This window comes from Anas acuta, chromosome 19 (assembly GCF_963932015.1).
Source record: "Anas acuta chromosome 19, bAnaAcu1.1, whole genome shotgun sequence".
Taxonomy (NCBI): Eukaryota; Metazoa; Chordata; class Aves; order Anseriformes; family Anatidae; genus Anas; species Anas acuta.
In genome coordinates this window covers 24,072-47,130 of record NC_088997.1, presented here as the reverse complement: position 1 = coordinate 47,130, position 23,059 = coordinate 24,072, and the positions used below count along the sequence as shown (strand labels likewise).

At 47.3% G+C, this 23,059-nt stretch overlaps 1 long non-coding RNA gene across 1 annotated transcript; it reads left to right on the top strand.

Moving 5' to 3' along the window:
- Positions 1-17,856: 17,856 nt before the first annotated feature.
- LOC137842426 (uncharacterized) lies at positions 17,857-18,717 on the top strand. Its single transcript, XR_011089056.1, has 3 exons — positions 17,857-17,906; positions 18,011-18,122; positions 18,279-18,717. It is a non-coding gene; the product is annotated as an uncharacterized lncRNA (long non-coding RNA).
- The last annotated feature ends 4,342 nt before the right edge of the window (positions 18,718-23,059 follow it).

Sequence of the window (23,059 nt, the reverse complement as noted above, 5' to 3'; positions counted from 1 at the left end):
TGGACAGGGAAGGGATATCCTCGTGTGATGGAGCTCTGAGGGAAGGTGAGTGTTGCCAGCCTGGTCGTGCCTTATCCGAAGCGAAGTGAAGACGCTCAGGTGTTTCCCTGTGAGGGTCTGAGGTGAGACTGTTCGGGATAGAGGAGCAGCGTGGCAGGTGGGTGCTTGCAAGCACAGTGTCGTTTTGTCCTTTTGTGTTCCCAGGTGTTGTGGATGATGGTGGCCGCTCCTTTCAAGCTTGGACCTAATTTGCAGGTCCAGAGGCAAGTGGAGTGCTGTTTTGAAAGGGTAAAAGTAAAGCTGGGGTTGCTTATGTTGTTGAGGGATGGGTGCTACTACTACTGGCAGCTGAATGTTTATCTTCTGCCTGTGTCTTTCCTTTGTTCAGGTTGAAATGCAGTGCGCAGTGCAGGACGTCTCGACCCGAGCTGCCTCTGCAGTGACTCTGGTGCGTGATGAGCAGAGGTAACTGTTGTTTTTGGGGTGTGGTTGTCACTGCAGTTATTTTCCTATGTCCAATAGAGTAAAACTCCAGTTTGCCTTTTAGAGGTGCTATAAGTGGGTAAGGAGAAGAGATGGAAGCATGTGCCACGTGGGGCAGGCAAGCGGCTGAGGTACAGGAGGGGATGAGAGTATGTGATTTTCTTCTGGGGATGGAATGGAATTAATTTTGTTGGTGTATAATCTGTTCTGCTCCTAGATTTTTCTTTCAATGCAAATAAAAGTATGAGCTAATTCCAGTTAAGAAAGTTCCAGTTACTTGCTGGGTCGTATTGTCCTTTTAATATTCAAAGCTGCCGCAAAAGCATGGGGATTGTTTCTTCTAGGTACTCCCCAGTTCTCGTTTGCATTCTGCATGCTGTTGAGCTAAAGCAGATTTAAAAAAAAAAAAATAAAAAAATACAAGAAACACACACACAAACAACAACAACAAGAAACCACGATTGGGTTATTTGTTCTGAATGCAACTATCATTTAATCCCTTTGTTGTCCCAGGTGGTGTGGATGATACTGGCTGCACTGTTGGAGCTTGGACTCGGAGAGGAAGAGGTGAGCACAATCGTACGTTGCATCAGCAGTAGTCAGCATTGTGGAGAAGGTGAGCAATGGGGCTGGCGTGCTAGTGAATGCTCTTTCTCTGTTTTTGCAGCTGATGATGAGCCTTCAGTTGACTAAGATGACAAACGGTGCCTGTGCATTTCTTGAGGCGGAGGAACTTTACCATGCAGCAGCCTGAGAGCTAAGTTGGGGGGCGCCTGGTATTTGCATATCTGGGGTGGCTAATGGGAGCTGGGAGCCAGAGCAGCGTGGTGCCTGCTGGCTGAATAGACTTGGTGCCACTGTGAGGGTGGTTGAGGCTGGGTCACGTTCAGGGTGCTTGTGGCTGGGTCACCAGGCTAATAGAAGAGGCAGGATTATTTTGTAGCGTGAGTGCGTGCGCCAGGCAGGACAGTTTCCTTCTGTTCGTCTGTCTTGTAGTGTTGCTTCTACAACGTCTGTTCTGTGCTTCTCGGGTCTTGATATCCTCCTAACTTTTTACACCGGACTGACTAGACAGGCGACTTGGTAGCGGTGCTGAAGGGCCTCCATGCTTGTTTTGTCATCGTGATTCTGATTCGAGCACTTCTTGTCTTGCAGTCGCTGCTTGAACTGCAGATCTGTTTCAGGTCTTGTGCATCATATTCGGTTTGAGATCGCGTCTGTTTCCATCCTCACTCTTGCAGAAGTCATCTGGGCCGCATCAGGAGCTCTTGCTTGGGAATCGAATTCCTAAGTGTGTTCTTAGGGGGTTTTCACTCCCCATCCTTCCGGTCTCTTGTCTTGAAGGCAGGCTTTTTAGGCCTCCATCATCCCAGTTCTGGAAGCTGCTTCCAGTCGCGTGTCGTGACATTTGAGTCTCTGGTAGGGTCTGGTGCAGAGCACCTGTATCTGACTTGCTGTTGCCATAGGGCTTTCCTTTTGGGGGTCGCTTTTTCTTGCGCCATGTGTTGTGTGTTTTGTTTGTAGTGTTTGTGGTATGCCTGTGTGTGTATGTGTTTGGTCTGGAGCTGTCCTGCCTGGCAGTTAGTGATGACAGCTAACATGGCATTGCATGGGTGTACTAATACATTGTCTGGACTGTTTTGGCGAAGACATCCGGTCTGCCTCTGGGCACGTACTGAAGGGCAGCTGGCACAGTCATCTCTGTGGTGTTTGGCAGATGTTGGGCGTGGGAGATTTGAGCTGCTTGCGAGCAGCTGCTCGCATAGCACTGGAACGGTGTGCTTGAGGAGGTCTGTCGAATCTTGAAAGCTTACAGATATGGGGTTTTGAAACTTTTATTTTTATTTCTATGCTGTCCCCAGTAGAGTGTAAACCTTTGGAGGAACCTGTCACAGGAAAGAGCTCCTTCTGGAACTGTTCAGCACTCGGTAGGCAGCTCGGTGACTGGCTTGATCTACTTCTGAGGTGCTGAGGTATGGGGGCTTCTGTTTTGAAATGATAATATTGTAAATGGGGTCCCTTTGTGTTGTTGAGCGATGGGTGCTAATGCTGGCAGCTGAATGATTATCTTGTGACTGTTTTCATCTGTTTAAGGTGAAACACAGTGTACAACACGGGACTTGACCGGAGCTGCTTTTGGCAAGGTGAGCGATGGACAGATGCAGCAGGTACTTCAGGGGTGCAGCTGTTATTGCAGTTAGTTAACTGAACAAAATACAGTAAAAATCCTGTTTATATTTCAGGGGTGTTGTAGCTGGCCTAAGAGAGCAGATGGAAGCATCTTCCTCGAGGGCAGGTGAGGGCGCCGAGGTAAGGGAGCAGCTGAGAGTAACTGTCCCAGCTGTGCTGTGTCTTTGGATGCTGCTTCAGCCTATGCTTTTGTTTGTCTTTTGCAGGTGTCTCGCACAGGCTGAGTGGGGCCAAGCTGCACTCTGAAGAGCAGCACGAGAAGGGCGGGCTGTTTGTGAGCTGGATTGGAGCAGAACAGCCAAGTAGCACGAGGTGAGTGCGAAGGGTATCCATCTTGCTTTGCAGGTGCCATGGCAGGCTCTCCACAGAAGCGGTTGAGGATTTGAGAAGAGGTTGCGGATGATCAAGGAGCGACACGTGCAGGGATGGCTTGAAAAGGGTATGGCTGCTTTCTCTTCTGTTTATCAGGTGTCCCAGGCAACGTGGGCTGTGATGTTAGTGTTCAGAATCGGAACAAAGCGGGTGCTGAAATGCTGTGTCTGTTTTTTTTGTGTTGGGGTTGCACCTTGGTGAGTGTAGGGATGGGTTTTAAGTGGGTGCAGCGGAGGGCCTGGCCCCAGTGTCCTGTAGTGTGTTTTGACCCATCAGCATAGCCTTTTGGTTCTCAGGTAGCCTACTAAAGTACGTGATTTTTCCTGTGAGTGGTATGGAATTGTTTTTTTTTTTTTTTTTGCCGTGAAATCTGTTCTGCTCCTTGATTTTTCTTTTTATGTAAATAAAAGATCGAGCTAATTCCAGATGGAAAAAAAAAATCAGTTACTTTCTTGATCATTTTGTCCTTTTAATATTTGAAGCTGCAGCAAAAGCATGGGGATTTTTGTTTCTAGAAACACCCTAGCTCTCCTGTCTGCACTCTGCATGCTGTTGAGCTAAGCCATATAAATAAGTAAATAAACCACAGCTACTGCTCGTTTCTGTTTTTTTTTTTTTGTGCTTTCCCCCTTGCACTTTCCCAGGTGATTAGCTTCAGGTTCCATGTGGGACCTAGTGGTAACTGAGTTGCAGGTATTCCATGACAGAGCTCCTTCTGCCTGGGCTGCTTTTTGTGGTAAGTGCTTTGTTTTTCACTCAGTCAGTTTCAGGGTTCTTTAGGTGGGTCAGAGTCTATGGACTGATGCGTTTTCCAGTAGAAACCGGTACGCGTATCTTCTTGAGGTGGCAACTGGTAGGATCTGTCACTGTAAAGCAATCTAGTAGTAGTATGTGCCTGTATTGCACGCAGCTTTTCCTCAGGTGAGTAGTTGTTATGGCAGTTTTACGGATGGTATGGTGATGTTACTTTGTGTGTTTGCTTTGTGGTTCTGGTTCCCTTCTGATTTTTGCAGAATTACGGGGCTTTTTGTGAGTCTTTGCCTGTATGTCAAATATTATCAAAGTTACAACCTTGCTGTTAAAGTGATGGAGCAGGGTTTAGGAGAAGTGTATCATGGAAGCTCCCTGTGTGAGCGTGTATCTGAAAATGGCAGCAGTGGGCATGTAAGGGGTAGTCTGTTTCAAGTTTAGGGACAGGTTGTTACATTTCTGGAGCATTTGCCTGTGTGTTTTCTGTCTGTCGAGTCTTTAGACCATAAAGCCTTCTATGCTTTATGTCCTTGAATTTACGTATTAGAAGTACGTTTATGAGGGGTTGCCAGGTACGTTGTTCTTGGGAAACTGTGGGGTATGGTTCCTTGAGTGCATAAGTGCAGTAGTGCCTAGAGAGTGAGCAGGGCCACCTTCTTCATCTCTGCAGAATAAGTCTGTTCGGGCACACTTCTCAGGTAAATGTAGTGAGCAGATGAGGGAAAGGAGCTGGGAACAGAGAGGTATTGCACAGTAGCATGTTGCATCAGTAGTAGTCAGCGTTGCGGAGGAGGTGGGTGTCAGTGCTGGTGTGCTAGTGAATGCTGGTTCTCTGTTTTTGCAAGTGATGATGAACATGTTTGACGTAATTCCATTTGCAAAAGTTCCTGTTACTGGCCTGGTCGTGTTGTCCTTTCAATGTTAAAAGCTGCAGCAAAAGCATGGGGATCGTTGCTTCTAGAAACACCCTAGGTCTCCTGTCTGCTCTCTGCATGTTTTTCAAGTAAAGCAGATCTTAAAAAAAAAAAACAAAAAACAAAAAACAAAAAACAAAGAAAATAATAAAAAACAGCTGCTGCTGCTCCTGCTTTCTTTCTACTTCCTTGTGCTTTGCCCCTCCCCTTTTCCAGGTGATTGGGTTTGGGTGCTGGGCGGGGCCGAATGGTATATGAGCCCCAGGCATGGTATTAGAGAGCTCATTCTGCCTGGGCTGCTCCTTGGGGTAAGTGCTTTGTTTTTCCTTCAGTCGGTTGCAGGGTTCTCTAGGCAGGCTGGAGTTTATAGATTTCTAGAATTTTTAAGTGCTTGGAATTCACTTAATAGAGGGATGTTTAATAGAGGTTTCTGGCTCACTGTTTTTTTGGGATGGTGGGATACTCTTCTGTTTTTGAGCTGTATTTTAATCTCTAGATGTATAAACCCACTTGTGTAATTCTCCAGAGGACTAAAACCAGCTTGATTGCATGGTACCTGTGGCTTGGTAGCGTAGATGCAGCATTACCAAGAGCCTGAGCAGGGTTGTATCAGAGTCACCTCTTTCATCTGCACAGGGTACGTCTGTGATTACCTCTGCCGGGGCTGCTGTGTGTGCATGTCTTTTTGGCATTTGTGGAGCTCGGTTGTTTTTTTTGTGTGTGTGTATGTTCTAAGGTTTTTGTTTTTTTTTTTTTGAGGGGTGAATAGTGTGTGTGCTGAGCGTGGTTGGCAGGAGGAAGCGGGGAGCTTCTCAGGACTGGTAGGTTTGGTTTCTAGGAGTGTGCGGCAGCCTTCCTGTGCGATGCGACTGATTGTTGGGCGGGAATGTATCAGCTTGTGTGTGTTGGGCAATGTAGCTTGTGTAGTGTGTGTTGTGTGGCCCCATTGGAGCTTGCTGTGGTGCTGTGAGCGAAGAATCTCAGTTAGAGCTGGTGAGCAGCTGAAGTGCCAGAGCTGGGACGAGGGAGGTCTTGCAGCAGGTACGCTGTGGCTGTGAGGTGCCTCAGAGTGTGCTTTTCTCTTGCCTCTGCAGGTGCTTTGTGCAGTTGTGGAGAGGGAAGGGAAATCCTCATGTCATGAAGCACTGAGGGAAGGTGAGTGGTGTCAGCCTGGTCATCCCTTATCCGAAGCGAAGGAAAGGTTGTTTGGTGCTTGTTTTGGCATATGATATCTTTTGCTCCTAGATCTTTCTTTCTATGTACAAAAAAAAAAAAGTAAAAAAAAAAAAAAAAAATGGTTGAGCTATTTGCAGTTAAGAAAGTTCCAGGTAATTGCTGGGTCGTATTGTCCATTTAATATTTGAAGTTGCAGCAAAAGCATGGGGATTGTTCCTTCTAGAAACACCCCAGTTCTCTTGTTTGCAGTTTGCATTCTGTTGAGCTAAAGCAGATTTCAAAAAACAAACAACAATAAAATTCTACCATTGGGTGATGTGTTGTGAAGGCAATGATCATTTAATCGCTTTGTTTTCCTAGGTGGTGTGGATGATACTGGCTGCACTGTTAGAGCTTGGATTCGGAGAGGAAGAGGTGAGCAGAACCGTATGTTGCATCAGCAGTAGTCAGCATTGTGGAGCAGGTGGGCATCGTGGCCGGCGTGTTAGTGAATGCTGTTACTCTGTTTTTGCAGCTGATGGTGAGCCTTCAATTGACTAAGATGACAATCGGTGCCTGTGCATTTCTTGAGGCGGAGGGACTTTACCATGCAGCAACCTGAGAGCTAAGTTGTGGGGCACCTGGTATTTGCATATCTGGGGTGGCTAATGGGAGCTGTGAGCCAGAGCAGGATGGAGCCAGCTGGCTGAATAGACTTGGTGCCCCTGTGAGGGTGGTTGAGGCTGGGTCACGTTCAGGCTGCTTGTGGCTGGGTCACCAGGCTAATAGAAGAAGCGGGATTATTTTGTAGCTTGAGTGCGTGCGCCAGGCAGGACAGTTTCCTTCTGTTCGTCTGTCTTGTAGTGTTGCTTCTGCAGTGTCTGTTCTGTGCTTCTTGGGTCTTGATATCCTCATGGCTTTTTACACCGGACTGACCAGACAGGCGTCTTGGTAGCGGTGCTGAAGGGCCTCAATGCTTGTTTTGTCATCATGGCTCTGATCAAGCAGCAACTGCAAGACAAGAAGTGCTCGAAAGTGCAGATCTGTTTCATGTCTTGTGCATTATATTTGGTTTGAGATCACATCTGTTTCCATTCTCACTCTTGCAGAAGTCATCTGGGCCACGTCAGGAGCTCTTGCTTGGGAATTGATTTCCTGAGCGTTGTCTTAGGGGGTTTTCAGTCCCCATCCTTCTGGTCTCTTGTCTTGAAGGCAGGCTTTTTAGGCCTCCATCATCCCAGTTCTGGCAGTTGCTTCCAGTCGCGTGTCGTGACATTTGAGTCTCTGGTAGGGTCTGGTGCAGAGCACCTGTTCTGACTTGCTGTTGCCCTAGAGCTTTCCTCTGGGGGTCACTTTTTCTTGTGCCTTGTGTTGTGTGTTTTGTTTGTAGTGTTTGTGGCGTGCCTGTGTGTGTACGTGTTTGGTCTGGATCTGTCCTGCCTGGCAGTTAGTGATGACAGCTAACGTGGCACTGCATGGGTGTGCTAATACATTGTCCAGACTGTGTTGGCGAAGACATCTGGTCTGCCTCTGGGCACGTACTGAAGGGCAGCTGGCACAGTCATCTCTGTGGTGTTTGTCAGATGTGGGGGTGGGAGAGTATATCTCCTTGCGAGCAGCTGTTTGTATAGTTCTTGAATGGTGTGCTTGAGGAGGTCTGTTGAATCTTGAAAGCTTACAGATATGGGGTTTTGCTTTTTTTTTTTTTTATTTCTTTCCTGTCCCCATTAGAGTGTAAACCCTAGGAGGAACCTGTCACAGGAAAGGGCTCCTTCTGGAACTGTCCAGCACTTGGTAGGCAACTTCTGTTTAATTTGTTAAAGCTGAAACACAGTGTACAACACGGGACTTGACCATAGCTGCTTTTGGCAAGGTGAGCGATGAGCAGATGTAGCTGGTACTTTAGGGGTGCAGTTGTCACTGCAGTTAGTTAACTGCACAAAATACAGTAAAAATCCTGTTTATATTTGAGGGGTATTGTAGCTGGCCTAAGAGAGCAGATGGAAGCATATGCCTCGAGGGGAGGTGAGGGGGCAGATGTAAGGGAGCAGATGAGAGTAACTGTCCCAGCTGTGCTGTGTCTTTGGATGTTGCTTCAGCCTGTGCTTTTCTTTTTGTTTCACATTTGTCTCATACAGGCTGAGTGGGGCCAAGCTGCACTCTGAAGAGCAGCACGAGAAGGGCGGGCTGGTTGTGAGCTGGATTGGAGCAGAACTGCCAAGTAGCACGAGGTGAGTGCGAAGGGTATCCGTCTTGCTTTGCAGGTGCCAAGGCAGGCTCTCCACAGAAGCGGTTGAGGATTGGAGAAGAGGTTGCGGATGATCAAGGAGCGACACGTGCAGGGATGGCTTGAAAACGGTATGGCTGCTTTCTCTTCTGTTTATCAGGTGTCCCAGGCAATGTGGGCTGTGGTGTTAGTCTTTAGAATCGGAACAAAGCAGGTGCTGAAATGCTGTGTCTGTTTTTTTTTGTGTTGGGCTTGCACCTTGATGAGTGTAGGGATGGGTTTTAAGTGGGTGCAGCGGAGAGCCTGGCCCCAGTGTCCTGTAGTGTGTTTTGACCCATCAGCATAGCCTTTTGGTTCTCAGGTAGCCTACTGAAGTTATTTTTTCCTGTGAGTGGAATGGAACAGAATTATTTTTTGGTGTGCAATCTGTTCTGCTCCTAGATTGTTCTTTCTATGTAAATGAATGATCGAGGTAATTCCAGATGGAAAAAGAAATCAATTGCTTACTTAGTTGTATTGTCCTTTTAATATTCAAAGCTACAGCAAAAGCATGGGGATTTTTGTTTCTAGAAACACCCTAGCTCTCCTGTCTGCACTCTGTATGCTGTTGAGCTAAGCCTTATAAAGAAGTAAATAAACCACAGCTGCTGCTCCTCCTCTTTTTGTTTTTTTTCTGCTTTCCCCAAGCACTTTCCCAGGTGGTTGGCTTCAGGGTTCAGGTGAGACCTAGTGGTAACTGAGTTGCAGGTGTGCCATCAGAGAGGTCCTTCTGCCTGGGCTGCACTTTTGGGTAAGTGCTTTGTTTTTCTTTCAGTTGTTTGGAGGGTTCTTTAGGTGGGTCAGAGTCTATGGACTGATGCATTTTGAAGTAGAAACTGGTACTCCTATCTTTTTGAGTTGGTAACTGGTAGGATCTGTCACTGTAAAGCAATCTAGTAGTAGGTGCCTGTATTGCACACAGCTCTTCCTCAGGTGAGTAGTTATAATGGCAGTTTTACGGATAGTATGGTGATGTTACTTTGTGTGTTTGCTTTGTGGTTCTGGTTCCCTTCTGATTTTTGCAGAATTACGGGGCTTTTTGTGAGTCTTTGCCTGTATGTCAAATATTATCAAAGTCATAACCTTTCTGTCAAAGTGATGGAGCAGGGTTTAGGAGAAATGTATGATGGAGGCTCCCTGTGTGAGCATGTGTCTGAAAATGGCAGCAGTGGGCACGTAAGGGGTAGTCTGTTTCAGGTTTAGGGACAGTTTGTTGTATTTCTGGAGCTTTTGCCTGTGTGTTTTCTGTCTGTCGAGTGTTTAGACCTTGCAGCCTTCTAGTCTTGATGTGCTTGAAGTGACTTATTACAAGTATGTTTATGAGGGGTTGCCAGGTACATTGTTTTTGGGAAACAGTGGAGTAATGTCTCTTGACCGCTTAAGTGCAGTAGTGCCTAGAGAGTGAGCAGGCTCACCACCTTCTTCTGTGCAGAATAAGTCCGCCCGGGCCCATTGCGGCGCTGCCTGGGCACACTTCTCAGGTAAATGTAGTGAGCAGATGAGGGAAAGGAGCTGGGAACAGAGAGGTATTGCACAGTAGCATGTTGCATCAGTAGTAGTCAGCGTTGCGGAGGAGGTGGGTGTCAGTGCTGGTGTGCTAGTGAATGCTGGTTCTCTGTTTTTGCAAGTGATGATGAACCTGTTGGACGTAATTCCATTTGAAAGAGTTCCAGTTACTGGCCTGGTCGTGTCGTCCTTTCAATGTTAAAAGCTGCAGCAAAAGCATGGGGATTGTTGCTTCTAGAAACACCACAGGTCACCTGTCTGCTCTCTGCATGGTTTTCCAGTAAAGCAGATCTTAAAAAAAAACAAAGAAAATAATAAAAAACAGCTGCTGCTGCTCCTGCTTTCTTTCTACTTCCTTGTGCTTTGCCCCTCCCCTTTTCCAGGTGATTGGGTTTGGGTGCTGGGCGGGGCCGAATGGTATATGAGCCCCAGGCATGCTATCAGAGAGCTCCTTCTGCCTGGGCTGCTTCTTGGGGTAAGTGCTTTGTTTTTCCTTCAGTCGGTTGCAGGGTTCTTTAGGCAGGCTGGAGTTTATAGATTTCTAGAATTTATAAGTTCTTGGAATTCACTTAATAGAGGGATGTTTAATAGAGGTTTCTGGCTCACTGTTTTTTTGGGATGGTGGGATACTCTTCTGTTTTTGAGCTGTATTTTAATCTCTAGATGTATAAACCCACTTGTGTAATTCTCCAGAGGACTAAAACCAGCTTGATTGCATGGTACCTGTGGCTTGGTAGCGTAGATGCAGCATTACCAAGAGCCTGAGCAGGGTTGTATCAGAGTCACCTCTTTCATCTGCAAAGGGTACGTCTGTGATTACCTCTGCCGAGGCTGCTGTGTGCGCGTGTCTTTTTCGCATTTGTGGAGCTCGTTTTTTTTTTTGTGTGTGTGTTTATGTTCTAACTTTTTTTTTTTGAGGGGTGAATAGTGTGTGTGCTGAGCGTGGTTGGCACGAGGAAGCGGGGAGCTCCTCAGGACTAGTAGGTTTGGTTTCTAGGAGTGTGCAGCAGCCTTCCTGTGCGATGCGACTGATTGTTGGGTGGGAATGTACCAGCTTGTGTGTGCTGGGCAATGTAGCTTGTGTAGTGTGTGTTGTGTGGCCTGGGCAGAGTTTGCTGTGGCGCTGTGAGCGTAGAATCTCAGAGCTGGTGAGCAGCTGAAGTACCGGAGCTGGGAAGAGAGAGGTCTTGCAGCAGGTACGCTGTGGCTGTTTCAGAGTGTGCGTTTCTCTTGCCTCTGCAGGTGCTTTGTGCAGTTGTGGAGAGGGAAGGGAAATCCTCATGTCACGAAGCTCTGAGGGAAGGTGAGTGGTGTCAGCCTGGTCATCGCTTATCCTAAGCGATGGGAAGACGCTCAGGTGTTTCCCTGTGAGGGTCCGAGGTGAGGCTGATTGGGATAGAGGAGCAGTGTGGCAGGTGGGTGCTTGCAAGCACCGCGGTCATTGTATCCTTTTGTGTTCCCAGGTGGCGTGGGTGATGCTGGCCGCTCCTTTCAAGCTTGGACCTAATTTGCAGGTCCAGAGGCAAGTGGCCTGCTGTTTTGAAAGGAAAAAAGTAAAGCTGGGGTTGCTTATGTTGTTGAGGGATGGGTGCTACTGCTGGCAGCTGAATGTTTATCTTCTTCCTGCCTTTCTCCTTTGTTCAGGCTGAAATGCAGTGTGCAGTGCAGGACCTCTCGACCCAAGCTGCCTCTGCAGTGACTCTGGTGCGTGATGAGCAGAGGTAGCTGTTATTTTTGGGGTGCGGTTGTCACTGCAGTTATTTTCCTACATTCAATAGAGTAAAATTCCAGTTTGCCTTTTAGAGGTTCTAAAAGTGGGTGAAGAGAACAGATGGAAGCATGTGCCACGTGGGGCAGGCAAGCGGCTGAGGTACAGGAGGGGATGAGAGTATGTTGGGAATTGGCATAATTGTTCGATCTAAGCTTGCCTTAAGCAACCAGGGGTAGGCCTTAGAAATCTCAGGGCCTGCTGTAGCTGAGCAAACCAAGCTGCCAGAGTAACTGTGAGAAGCTCCCACGGAAATGACTCCCACATCACCCAATTAAGGAACTCAGAAAATATTGTTATCAGCAGCTGGCCTCAAGGACTAGGCCTATGTGAACGTTAAGCACAAAGGGGGTTGTTTTCCTAACTTCTAATCAAAAGGGGGGTTCTTTTCTTGCAGGTGGTGTTATTTTCTTTACGGTTTGTCTGAGTGCTTTTGACCAATAATCTTGTGTGAAACACTGTCCATCCCTGTAAAGTTCACTATAAAAGTTAGGCTATTCGGGCAATAAAATGGTGAAGCATGATCTGACTCTGCTGGTGTCTGTCGTGCTTTCGTCCGTGCTTCGCAACAAGAGTGTGTGATTTTTTTCCTGGGGATGGAATGGAATTCATTTTGTTGGCATATAATCTGTTCTGCTCCTAGATTTTTCTTTCAATGCAAATAAAAGTTTGAGCTAATTCCATTTGAAAAAGTTCCAGTTACTTGCTGGGTCGTGTTGTCCTTTCAATGTTAAAAGCTGCAGCAAAAGCATGGGGATTGTTGCTTCTAGAAACACCCCAATTTTCTTGTCTGCAGTCTGCATCCTGTTGAGCAAAAGCAGATTTCAAAAAAAAAAAAAAACCCAAAAAACAGGAAACACACAAAAAACAATAAAAAAACCACCATTGGGTCACTTGTGAATGCAACGATCATTTAATCCCTTTGTTTTCCTAGGTGGTGTGGGTGATACTGGCTGCACTGTTGGAGCTTGGATTCGGAGAGGAAGAGGTGAGCAGAACCATGTGTTGCATCAGCAGTAGTCAGCATTGTGGAGCAGGTGGGCATCGTGGCCGGCGTGCTAGTGAATGCTGTTACTCTGTTTTTGCAGCTGATGATGAGCCTTCAATTGACTAAGATGACAATCGGTGCCTGTGCATTTCTTGAGGTGGAAGGAATTTACCATCCAGCAACCTGAGAGCTAAGTTGGGGGGCGCCTGGTATTTGCATATCTGGGGTGGCTAATGGGAGCTGGGAGCCAGAGCAGCATGGAGCCAGCTAGCTGAATATACTTAGTGTCACTGTGAGGGTGGTTCAGGCTGGGTCACGTTCAGGCTGCTTGTGGCTTGGTCAACAGGCTAATAGAAGCAGCGGGATTATTTGGTAGTGTGAGTGCGTGCGCCAGGCAGGACAGTTTCCTTCTGTTCGTCTGTCTTGTAGTGTTGCTTCTGCAGCGTCTGTTCTGTGCTTCTCGGGTCTTGATATCCTCCTGGCTTTTTACACAGGACTGACCAGACAGGCGACTTGGTAGCTGTGCTGAAGGGCCTCAATGCTTGTTTTGTCATCATGGCTCTGATCCGAGCACTTCTTGTCTTGCAGTCGCTGCTTGAACTACAGATCTGTGTGAGGTCTTGCGATCTCAAACCGAATATGATGCACATCTGTTTCCATCCTCACTCTTGCAGAAGTCATCTGGGCCGCATCAGGAGCTCTTGCTTGGGAATTGATTTCCTGATATTTGTCTCAGGGGGTTTTCAGTCCCCATCCGTCTGGTCTCTTGTCTTGAAGGCAGGCTTTTTAGGCCTCCACCATCCCAGTTCTGGCAGTTGCTTCCAGTCGCGTGTCGTGACATTTGAGTCTCTCCTAGGGTCTGGTGCAGAGCACCTGTATCTGACTTGCTGTTGCCATAGGGCTTCCCTCTGGGGGTCGCTTTTTCTTGCGCCATGTGTTGTGTGTTTTGTTTGTAGTGTTTGTGGCGTGCCTGTGTGTGTATGTGTTTGGTCTGGAGCTGTCCTGCCTGGCAGTTAGTGATTAACATGGCAGTGCATGGGTGTACTAATACACTGATGGGACTGTGTTGGTGAAGACATCCTGTCTGCCTCTGGGCATGTACTGAAGGGCAGCTGGCACAGTCATCTCTGGTGGTTGGCAGATGTGGATTTGGGAGAGTATATCTGCTTGTGAGCAACTTCTCACATAGTGCTGGAACGGTGTGCTTGAGGAGGTCTGTCGAATCTTGAAAGCTTACAGATATGGGGTTTTGAAACGTTTATTTTTATTTCTTTCCTGTCCCCAGTAGAGCGTAAACCTTTGGAGGAACCTGTCACAGGAAAGAGCTCCTTCTGGAACTGTTCAGCACTCGGTAGGCAGCTCGGTGACTGTCTTGATCTACTTCTGAGGTGCTGAGGCAAGGGGGCTTCTGTTTTGAAATGATAATATTGTAAATGGGGTCCCTTTTGTTGTGGAGGGACGGGTGCTAATGCTGGCAGCTGAATGATTCATTCTGTTGTGACTGTTCTAATTTGTTTAAGGTGAAACACAGTGTCCAACACGGGACTTGATGACCAGAGCTGCTTTTGGCAAGGTGAGCGATGAGCGCAGTTGTCACTGCAGGTACTTAACTACACAAAGTACAGTAAAAATCCTGTTTATATTTCAGGGGTGTTGTAGCTGGCCTAAGAGAGCAGATGGAAGCATCTGCATCAAGGGCAGGTAAGGGAGCAGATGAGAGTAACTGTCCCAGCTGTGCTGTGGCTTTGGATGTTGCTTCAGCCTGTGCTTTTCTTTTTGTTTCACAGGTGTGTCGCACAGGCTCAGAGGGGCCAAGCTGCACTCTGAAGAGCAGCACGAGAAGGGCGGGCTGGTTGCGAGCTGGATTGGAGCAGAACTGCCAAGTAGCACGAGGTGAGTGCGAAGGGTATCCATCTTGCTTTGCAGGTGCCATGGCAGGCTCTCCACAGAAGCGGTTGAGGATTTGAGAAGAGGTTGCTGATGATCAAGGAGCGACATGTGCAGGGATGGCTTGAAAAGGGTATGGCTGCTTTCTCTTCTGTTTATCAGGTGTCCCAGGCAATGTGGGTTGTGATGTTAGTTCTCGAGAATCAGAACAAAGCAGGTGCTGATATGATATGCTGTGTCTGTTTTTTTTTGTGTTGGGGTTGCACCTTGGTGAGTGTAGGGATGGGTTTTAAGTGGGTGCAGCGGAGGGCCTGAACCCCAGTGTCCTGTAGTGTGTTTTGACCCATCAGCATAGCCTTTTGGTTCTCAGGTAGCCTACTGAAGTAAGTGATTTTTCCTGTGAGTGGAATGCAATTGACTTTTTTTTTTTTGGGTGTAAGCAGTTCTGCTCCTAGATTTTTCTTATTATGTAAATAAAAGATCAAGCTAATTCCAGATGGAAAAATCAGTTACTTTCTTGGTCAGTTTGTCCTTTTAATATTCAAAGCTCCAGCAAAAGCATGGGGATTTTTGTTTCTAGAAACACCCTAGTTCTCCTGTCTTCATTCTGCATGCTGTAGAGCTAAGCCATATAAATGAATAAAGAAACCACAGCTTCTGCTCCTTTCTGATTTTTTTTTGTGCTTTCCCCAAGCACTTTCCCAGGTGATTAGCTTCAGGTTCCAGGTGGGACCTAGTGGTAACTGAGTTGCAGATATTCCATGATAGAGCTCATTCTGCCTGGGCTGCTTTTTGGGGTAAGCGCTTTGTTTTTCCTTCAGTCAGTTTCAGGGTTCTTTAGGTGGGTCAGAGTCTATGGACTGATGCGTTCTGAAGTAGAAACCGGTACGCATATCTTTTTGAGTTGGTAACTGGTAGGATCTGTCACTGTAAAGCAATCTAGTAGTAGTATGTGCCTGTATTGCACGCAGCTCTTCCTCAGGTGAGTAGATATTATGGCAGTTTTACGGATGGTATGGTGATGTTACTTTGTGTGTTTGCTTTGTGGTTCTGGTTCCCTTCTGATTTTTGCAGAATTACGGGGCTTTCTGTGAGCCTTTGCATCTATGTCAAATATCAAAGTCAAAGCCTTGCTGTTAAGGAGATGGAGCAGAGTTTAGTTGAAATGTATCATGGAAGCTCCCTGTGTGAGCATGTGTCTGAAAATGGCAGCAGTGGAAATGTAAGGGGTAGTCTGTTTCAAGTTTAGGGACAGGTTGTTACATTTCTGGAGCATTTGCCTGTGGGTTTTCTGTCTGTTGAGTCTTTAGACCTTTCCGCCTTCTAGTCTTGATGTCCTTGAAATGACATATTAGAAGTATGTTTATGAGGGGTTGCCAGGTGCATTGGTTTTGGGAAACCGTGGGCCACGTTTTTTTGACCACATAAGTGCAGTAGTGCCTAGAGAGTGAGCAGGCTCACCTCCTTCATCTCTGCAGAATAAGTCTGCCCGGGCCCCTTTTCGGCGCGGCGCCGCCCGGGCCCCTTTCGGCGCGGCGCCGCCCGGCCCCATTTGTCATGTGGAGCTACTGAGCAGGTGAGTTAAAGGAGCTGGGAACAGACAGTTATTGCACAATGATATGTTGCATCAGTAGTAGTGAGCGTTGTGCAGGAGGTGGGTATTAGGGCTGGGCAGCTAGTGAATGCTGGTTCTCTGTTTTTGCAAGAGATGATGAACCTGTTTGGCATAATTCCATTTGAAAAAGTTCCAGTTACTTGAATGGTTGTGCTGTCCTTTCAATATTAAAAGCTGCAGCAAAAGCATGGTGATTGTTGCTTCTAGAAACACCCCAGGTCTCTTGTCTGCTCTCTGCATGTTGTTTAGGTAAAAGTGATTTAAAAAGAATATAGTAAACACACACACACAAAAAAAAACAAACAAAAAAAAAAGAAAAAAACCACAGTTGGCTGAGTTGTTGTGAACACAACGATCATTTAATCCCTTTGTTTTCCCAGGTGGTGTGGATGATACTGGTTGCACTGTTGGAGCTTGGACTCGGAGAGGAACACGTGAGCACAATTGTATGTTGCATCAGCAGTAGTCAGCATTGTGGAGAAGGTGAGCAATGGTGCTGGTGTCCTAGTGAATGCTGTTACTCTGTTTTTGCAGCTGATGATGAGCCTGGCAATTGACTATCATGAAAATCAGTGCCTGTGCATTTCTTGAGGCGGAGGGACTTTGCCATGCAGCAACCTGAGAGCTAAGTTGGGGGGCACCTGGTATTTGCATATCTGGGGTGGCTAATGGGAGCTGGGAGCCAGAGCAGCATGGAGCGTGCTGGCTGAATAGACTTGGTGCCACTGTGAGGGTGGTTCAGGCTGGGTCATGTTCAGGCTGCTTGTGGCTGGGTCAGCAGGCTAATAGAAGCAGCAAGATTATTTTGTAGTGTGAGTGCGCACGCCAGGCAGGACAGTTTCCTTCAGTTTGTCTTGTAGTGTTGCTTCTGCAGCGTCTGTTCTGTGCTTCTCGGGTCTTGATATCCTCCTGGCTTTTTAGACCGGACTGATCAGACAGGCAACTTGGTAGCGGTGCTGAAGGGCCTCAATGCTTGTTTTGTCATCATGACTCTGATCCGAGCACTTCTTGTCTTGCAGTCGCTGCTTGAACTGCAGATCTGTTTCAGGTCTTGTGTATCATATTGGGTTTGAGATCGCATCTGTTTCCATCCTCACTCTTGCAGAACTCATCTGGGCCACATCAGGAGCTCTTGCTTGGGAATTGATTTCCTAAGCGTTGTCTTATGGGGTTTTCAGTCCCCATCCTTCTGGTCTCTTGTCTTGAAGGCAGGCTTTTTAGGCCTCCATCATCCCAGTTCTGGCAGTTGCTTCCAGTCGCGTGTCGTGACATTTGAGTCTCTGGTAGGGTCTGGTGCAGAGCACCTGTTCTGACTTGCTGTTGTCATAGGGCTTTCCTTTTGGGGGTCACTTTTTCTTGTGCCTTGTGTTGTGTGTTTTGTTTGTAGTGTTTGTGGCGTGCCTGTGTGTGTATGTGTTTGGTCTGGAGCTGTCCTGCCTGGCAGTTAGTGATTAATGTGGCAGGGCATGGGTGTACTAATACATTGTTTGTACTGTGTTGGGAAAGACATCCGGTCTGCCTCTGGGCACGTACTGAAGGGCAGCTGGCACAGTCATCTCTGGTGGTTGGCAGATGTGGATTTGGGAGAGTATATCTGCTTTTGAGCAGCTGTTTGTATAGTGCTTGAACGCTGTGCTTGAGGAGGTCTGTCAAATCTTGAAAGCTTACAGATATGGGGTTTTGAAATGTTTATTTTTATTTCTTTCCTGTCCCCAGTAGAGTGTAAACCCTAGGAGGAACCTGTCACAGGAAAGAGCTCCTTCTGGAACTGTTCAGCACTTGGTAGGCAACTTTTGTTTAATTTGTTTAAGTTGAAATACAGTGTACAACACGGGACTTGACGACCAGAGCTGCTTTTGGCAATGTGAGCGATGAACGGATGTAGCTGGTACTTTAGGGGTGCAGTTGTCACTGCAGTTAGTTAACTGCACAAAATACAGTAAAAATCCTGTTTATATTTCAGGGGTGTTGTAACTGGCCTAAGAGAGCAGATGGAAGCATCTTCCTTGAGGGTAGGTGAGGGGGCCGAGGTAAGGGAGCAGATGAGAGTAAGTGTCCTAGCTGTGCTGTGGCTTTGGATGCTGTTTCAGCCTATGCTTTTCTTTTTCTTTTGCAGGTGTCTCGCACAGGCTGAGTGGGGCCAAGCTGCACTCTGAAGAGCAGCACGAGAAGGGCGGGCTGGTTGTGAGCTGGAGCTGGATTGGAGCAGAACGGCCGAGTAGCACGAGGTGAGTGCGAAGGGTATCCATCTTGCTTTGCAGGTGCCATGGCAGGCTCTCCACAGAAGCGGTTGAGGATTGGAGAAGAGGTTGCGGATGATCAAGGAGCGACACGTGCAGGGATGGCTTGAAAATGGCATGGCTGCTTTCTCTTCTGTTTATCAGGTGTCCCAAGCAACGTGGGCTGTGATGTTAGTTCCTGAGAACTGGAACAAAGCAGGTGCTGATGGTGGTCTTCTTCGGTAGGCAAAGAGGTGCCCAAAGCCCCGTCCTGTGTAGCCTGAGCACACCTCGCTGAGGATGAAGCATGCTTTCCAGCAGTTCCCAAAACTGTGTTGAAGCTGAAATGCTGTGTCTGTGTTTGTGTTGGGGTTGCTCCTTGGGGAGTGTAGGGATGGGTTTTAAGTGGGTGCAGCGGAGGGCCTGGCCCCAGTGTCCTGTAGTGTGTTTTAACCCATCAGCATGGCCTTTTGGTTCTCAGGTAGCTTACTGAATAAATGATTTTTCCTGCAAGTGGAATGGAATTGAATTTTTTTTTTGGCACGTAATCAGTTCTGCTCCTAGACTTTTCTTTCTATGTAAATAAAAGCTTGAGCTAATTCCAGATGGGAAAAAAAAATCAACTACTTGCTTGGTCACTTTGTCCTTTTAGTATCCAAAACATTTAAGCGCGGTGCTGCCCCGGGCCCGTTACAGCGCGGCGCCGCCCCGGGCCCATTTCTCAGGTGGAGCTACTGAGCATGTGAGGTAAAGGAGCTGGGAACAGAGGTATTGCACAATGGTATGTTGCATCAGTAGTAGTCAGTGTTGTACAGGAGGTGGCTATCAGTGCTGGCACGCTAGTGAATGTTCGTTCTCTATTTTTGGAAGTGATGATGAAGCTGTTTGACGTAATTCCATTTGAAAAAGTTCCAGTTACTGCCCTGGTCGTGTCGTCCTTTCAATGTTAAAAGCTGCAGCAAAAGCATGGGGATTGTTGCTTCTAGAAACACCACAGGTCACCTGTCTGCTCTCTGCATGTTTTTCAAGTAAAGCAGGGGTAGGGGTAGTCTGTTTCAAGATTAGGGACAGCTTGTTATATTTCTGGAGCTTTTGTCTGTGTGTTTTCTGTCTGTCGAGTGTTTAGACCTTGCAGCCTTCTAGACTTTGTCCTTGAATTTACATAGTAGAAGTACATTTATGAGGGGTTGCCAGGTACGTTTTTTTTGGGAAACCGTGGGGTATGGTTCCTTGACCACATAAGTGCAGCAGTGCCTAGAGAGTGAGCAGGCTCACCTTCTTCTTCTCTGCAGAATAAGTCCGCCCGGCCCCCTTTCGGTGCGGCGCCGCCCGGGCCCCTTTCGGCGCGGCGCCGCCCGGCCCCATTTGTCATGTGGAGCTACTGAGCAGGTGAGGTAAAGGAGCTGGGAACAGAGAGGTATTGCACAATGATATGTTGCCTTAGTAGTAGTGAACGTTGTGCAGGAGGTGGTTATTAGGGCTGGCATGCTGTTGAATGCTGGTTCTCTGTGTTTACAGATGGGGATGAGTCTGTTTAAACAAATTCTGGTTCAAAAAGTTTCAGATACTACCTTGGTGGAATGGAATTAATTTTGTTGGTGTATAATCTGTTCTGCTCGTAGATTTTTCTTTCAATGCAAATAAAAGTTTGAGCTAATTCCATTTGAAAAAGTTTCAGTTACTTGCTGGGTCGTGTTGTCCTTTCAATGTTAAAAGCTGCAGCAAAAGCATGGGGATTGTTGCTTCTAGAAACACCCTAGGTCTCCTGTCTGCTCTCTGCATGTTTTTCAAGTAAAGCAGATCTTTAAAAAAAAACAAACAAACAAACAAACAAAAAAAAAAACCAAAGAAAATAATAAAAAACAGCTGCTGCTGCTCCTTTCTTTCTACTTCCTTGTGCTTTGCCCCTCCCCTTTTCCAGGTGATTGGGTTTGAGTGCTGGGCGGGGCCAAATGGTATATGAGCCCCAGGCATGGTATTAGAGAGCTCCTTCTGCCTGGGCTGCTCCTTGGTGTAAGCGCTTTGTTTTTCCTTCAGTCAGTTGCAGGGTTCTCTAGGCAGGCTGGAGTCTATAGATTTCTAGAATTTTTAAGTGCTTGGAATTCATTTAATAGAGGGGTGTTTAGTAGAGGTTTGTGGCTTATTGTTTTTTAGGATGGTGCGATACTGCTCTGTTTTTGAGCTGCACTTTAATCTCTAGACGTATAAACCCACTCGTTTTATTCTGCAGAGGACTAAAACCAGCTTGATTACCGGCTACATGTGGCTTGAGAGCGTAGATGCAGCATTACCAAGAGACTGAGCAGAGTTGTATCAGAGTCACCTTTTTTATCTGCAAAGGGTAAGTCTGTGATTACCCCTGCCGAGGCTGCTGTGTGTGCATGTCTTTTTGGCATTTGTGGAGCTCAGTTGTTTTTCTTTGTGTGTATGCATGTTCTTTTTTTTTTTTTTTTTTGGTGGTCAAATAGTGTGTTTGCTGAGTGTGGTTAGAAATGAGGAGGTGGGGAGCTGCTCAGGACTGGTAGGTTTGGTTTCTAGGAGTGTGCGGCATCCTTCCTGTGACGTGACTAATTGTTGGGCTGGAACGTTCCAGCTTGTGTGTCTTAGGCAATTGAGCTTGTGTAGTGTGTGTTGTGTGGCCCTGGCAGAGTTTGCTGTGGTGCTGTGGGCGAAGAATCTCAGAGCTGGTGAGCAGCTGAAGGCACCTCACAGCCACAGTGTACCTGCTGCAATAATACCTCTCTCTCCCAGCTGGAGAGAGCTGGGAAGAGAGGTATTATTGCAGCAGGTACACTGTGGCTGTGAGGTGCCTCAGAGTGCGCTTTTCTGTCTTCTTTTTGCAGGTGCTTTGTGCAGTCGTGGACAGGAAAGGGAAATACTCGTGTCACGGAGCAGTGAGGGAAGGTGAGTGTTGTCAGCCTGGTCATCTCTTATCTGAAGGGAAGATGCTCAGGTGTTTCCCTGTAAGGGTCCGAGGTGGCAGTGTAGATGCAGCATTACCAAGAGCCTGAGCAGGGTTGTATCAGAGTCTGCTCTTTCCTCTGCAAAAGGGTAAGTCTGTGATTACCCCTGCTGGGGCTGCTTTGTGTGCGTGTCTTTTTGGTATTTATGGAGCTTAGTTGTTTTTTGTGTGTGTATGTTCTAAGTTTTTGTTTTTTTTTTGAGGGGCAAATAGTGTGTGTGCTGAGCGTGGTTGGCAGGAGGAGGTGGGGAGCTGCTCAGGACTGGTAGGTTTGGTTTCTCGGGGCGTGCGGCAGCCTTCCTGTGCAATGCGACTGATTGTTGGCCGGAACGTTCCAGCTTGTGTGTCTTAGCCATTGTAGCTTGTGTAGTGTGTGTTGTGTGGCCCGGGCAGTGTTTGCTGTGCTGCTGTGAGCAAAGAACCTGAGTTAAAGCTGGTTAGCAGCTGAAGTACCGGAGCTGGGAAGAGAGAGGTCTTGCAGCAGGTACGCTGTGGCTGTGAGGTGCCTCAGAGTGTGCGTTTCTCTTGTCTCTGCAGGTGCTTTGTGCAGTTGTGGAGAGGGAAGGGAAATCTTCATGTCACGAAGCTCTGAGGGAAGGTGAGTGGTGTCAGCCATGTCATCCCTTATCCGAAGCAAAGGGAAGACGCTCAGGTGTTTCCCTGTGAGGGTCTGAGTTGAGGCTGTTTGGGATAGAGGAGCAGTGTGGCAGGTGGGTGCTTGCAAGCACAGTGGTCATTGTATCCTTTTGTGTTCCCAGGTGGCGTGGGTGATGCTGGCCGCTACTTTCAAGCTTGGACCTAATTTTCAGGTACAGAGGCAAATGGCCTGCTGTTTTGAAAGGATAAAAGTAAAGCTGGGGTTGCTTATGTTGTTGAGGGATGGGTGCTACTGCTGGCAGCTGAATGTTTATCTTCTGCCTGTGTTTTGCCTTTCATTAGGCTGAAATGCAGTGTGTAGTGCGCAGTGCAGGACGTCTCAACCCGAGCTGCCTCTGCAGTGACTCGGGTGCGTAATGAGCAGAGGTAGCTGTTATTTTTGGGGTGTGGTTGTCACTGCAGTTATTTTCCTACATCCAGTAGAGTAAAATTCCAGTTTGCCTTTTAGAGGTGCTATAAGTGGGTGAAGAGAACAAATGGAAGCATCTGCCATGTGGGGCAGGCAGGCGGCTGAGGTACAGGAGGGGATGAGAGTATGTGATTTTTTCCCGGGGGTGGAATGGAATTGATTTTGTTGGCGTATTATCTGTTCTGCTCCTAGATTTTTCTTTCTATTTAAAAAAAAAAAAGTTTGAGCTAATTCCAGTTAAGAAAGTTCCAGTTACTTGCTGGGTCGTATTGTCCTTTTAATATTCAAAGCTGCAGCAAAAGCATGGGGATTGTTGCTTCTAGAAACACCCCAGTTCTCTTGTTTGTGCTCTGCATGCTGTTGAGCTAAGGCAGATTTAAAAAAAAGAAATAAAGGAAACGCACACAAAAACCAACAACAACAAAAAACACCATTGGCTGACTTGTTGTGATTGCAACGAACATTTAATCCCTTTGTTTTCCCAGGTGGTGTGGATGATACTGGCTGCACTGTTGGAGCTTGGATTCGGAGAGGAACAGGTGAGCAGAACCGTATGTTGCATCAGCAGTAGTCAGCATTGTGGAGCAGGTGGGCATCGTGGCCGGCGTGCTAGTGAATGCTGGTACTCTGTTTTTTGCAGCTGATGATGAGCCTTCAATTGACTAAGATGACAATCGGTGCCTGTGCATTTCTTGAGGCGGAGGGACTTTACCATGCAGCAACCTGAGAGCTAAGTTGGGGGGCACCTGGTATTTGCATATCTGGGGTGGCTAATGGGAGCTGGGAGCCAGAGCAGCATGGAGGCAGCTGGCTGAATAGACTTGGTGCCACTGTGAAGGTGGTTGAGGCTGGGTCACCAGGCTAACAGGAGCAGCGGGATTATTTTGTAGCTTGAGTGCGTGCGCCATGCAGGACAGT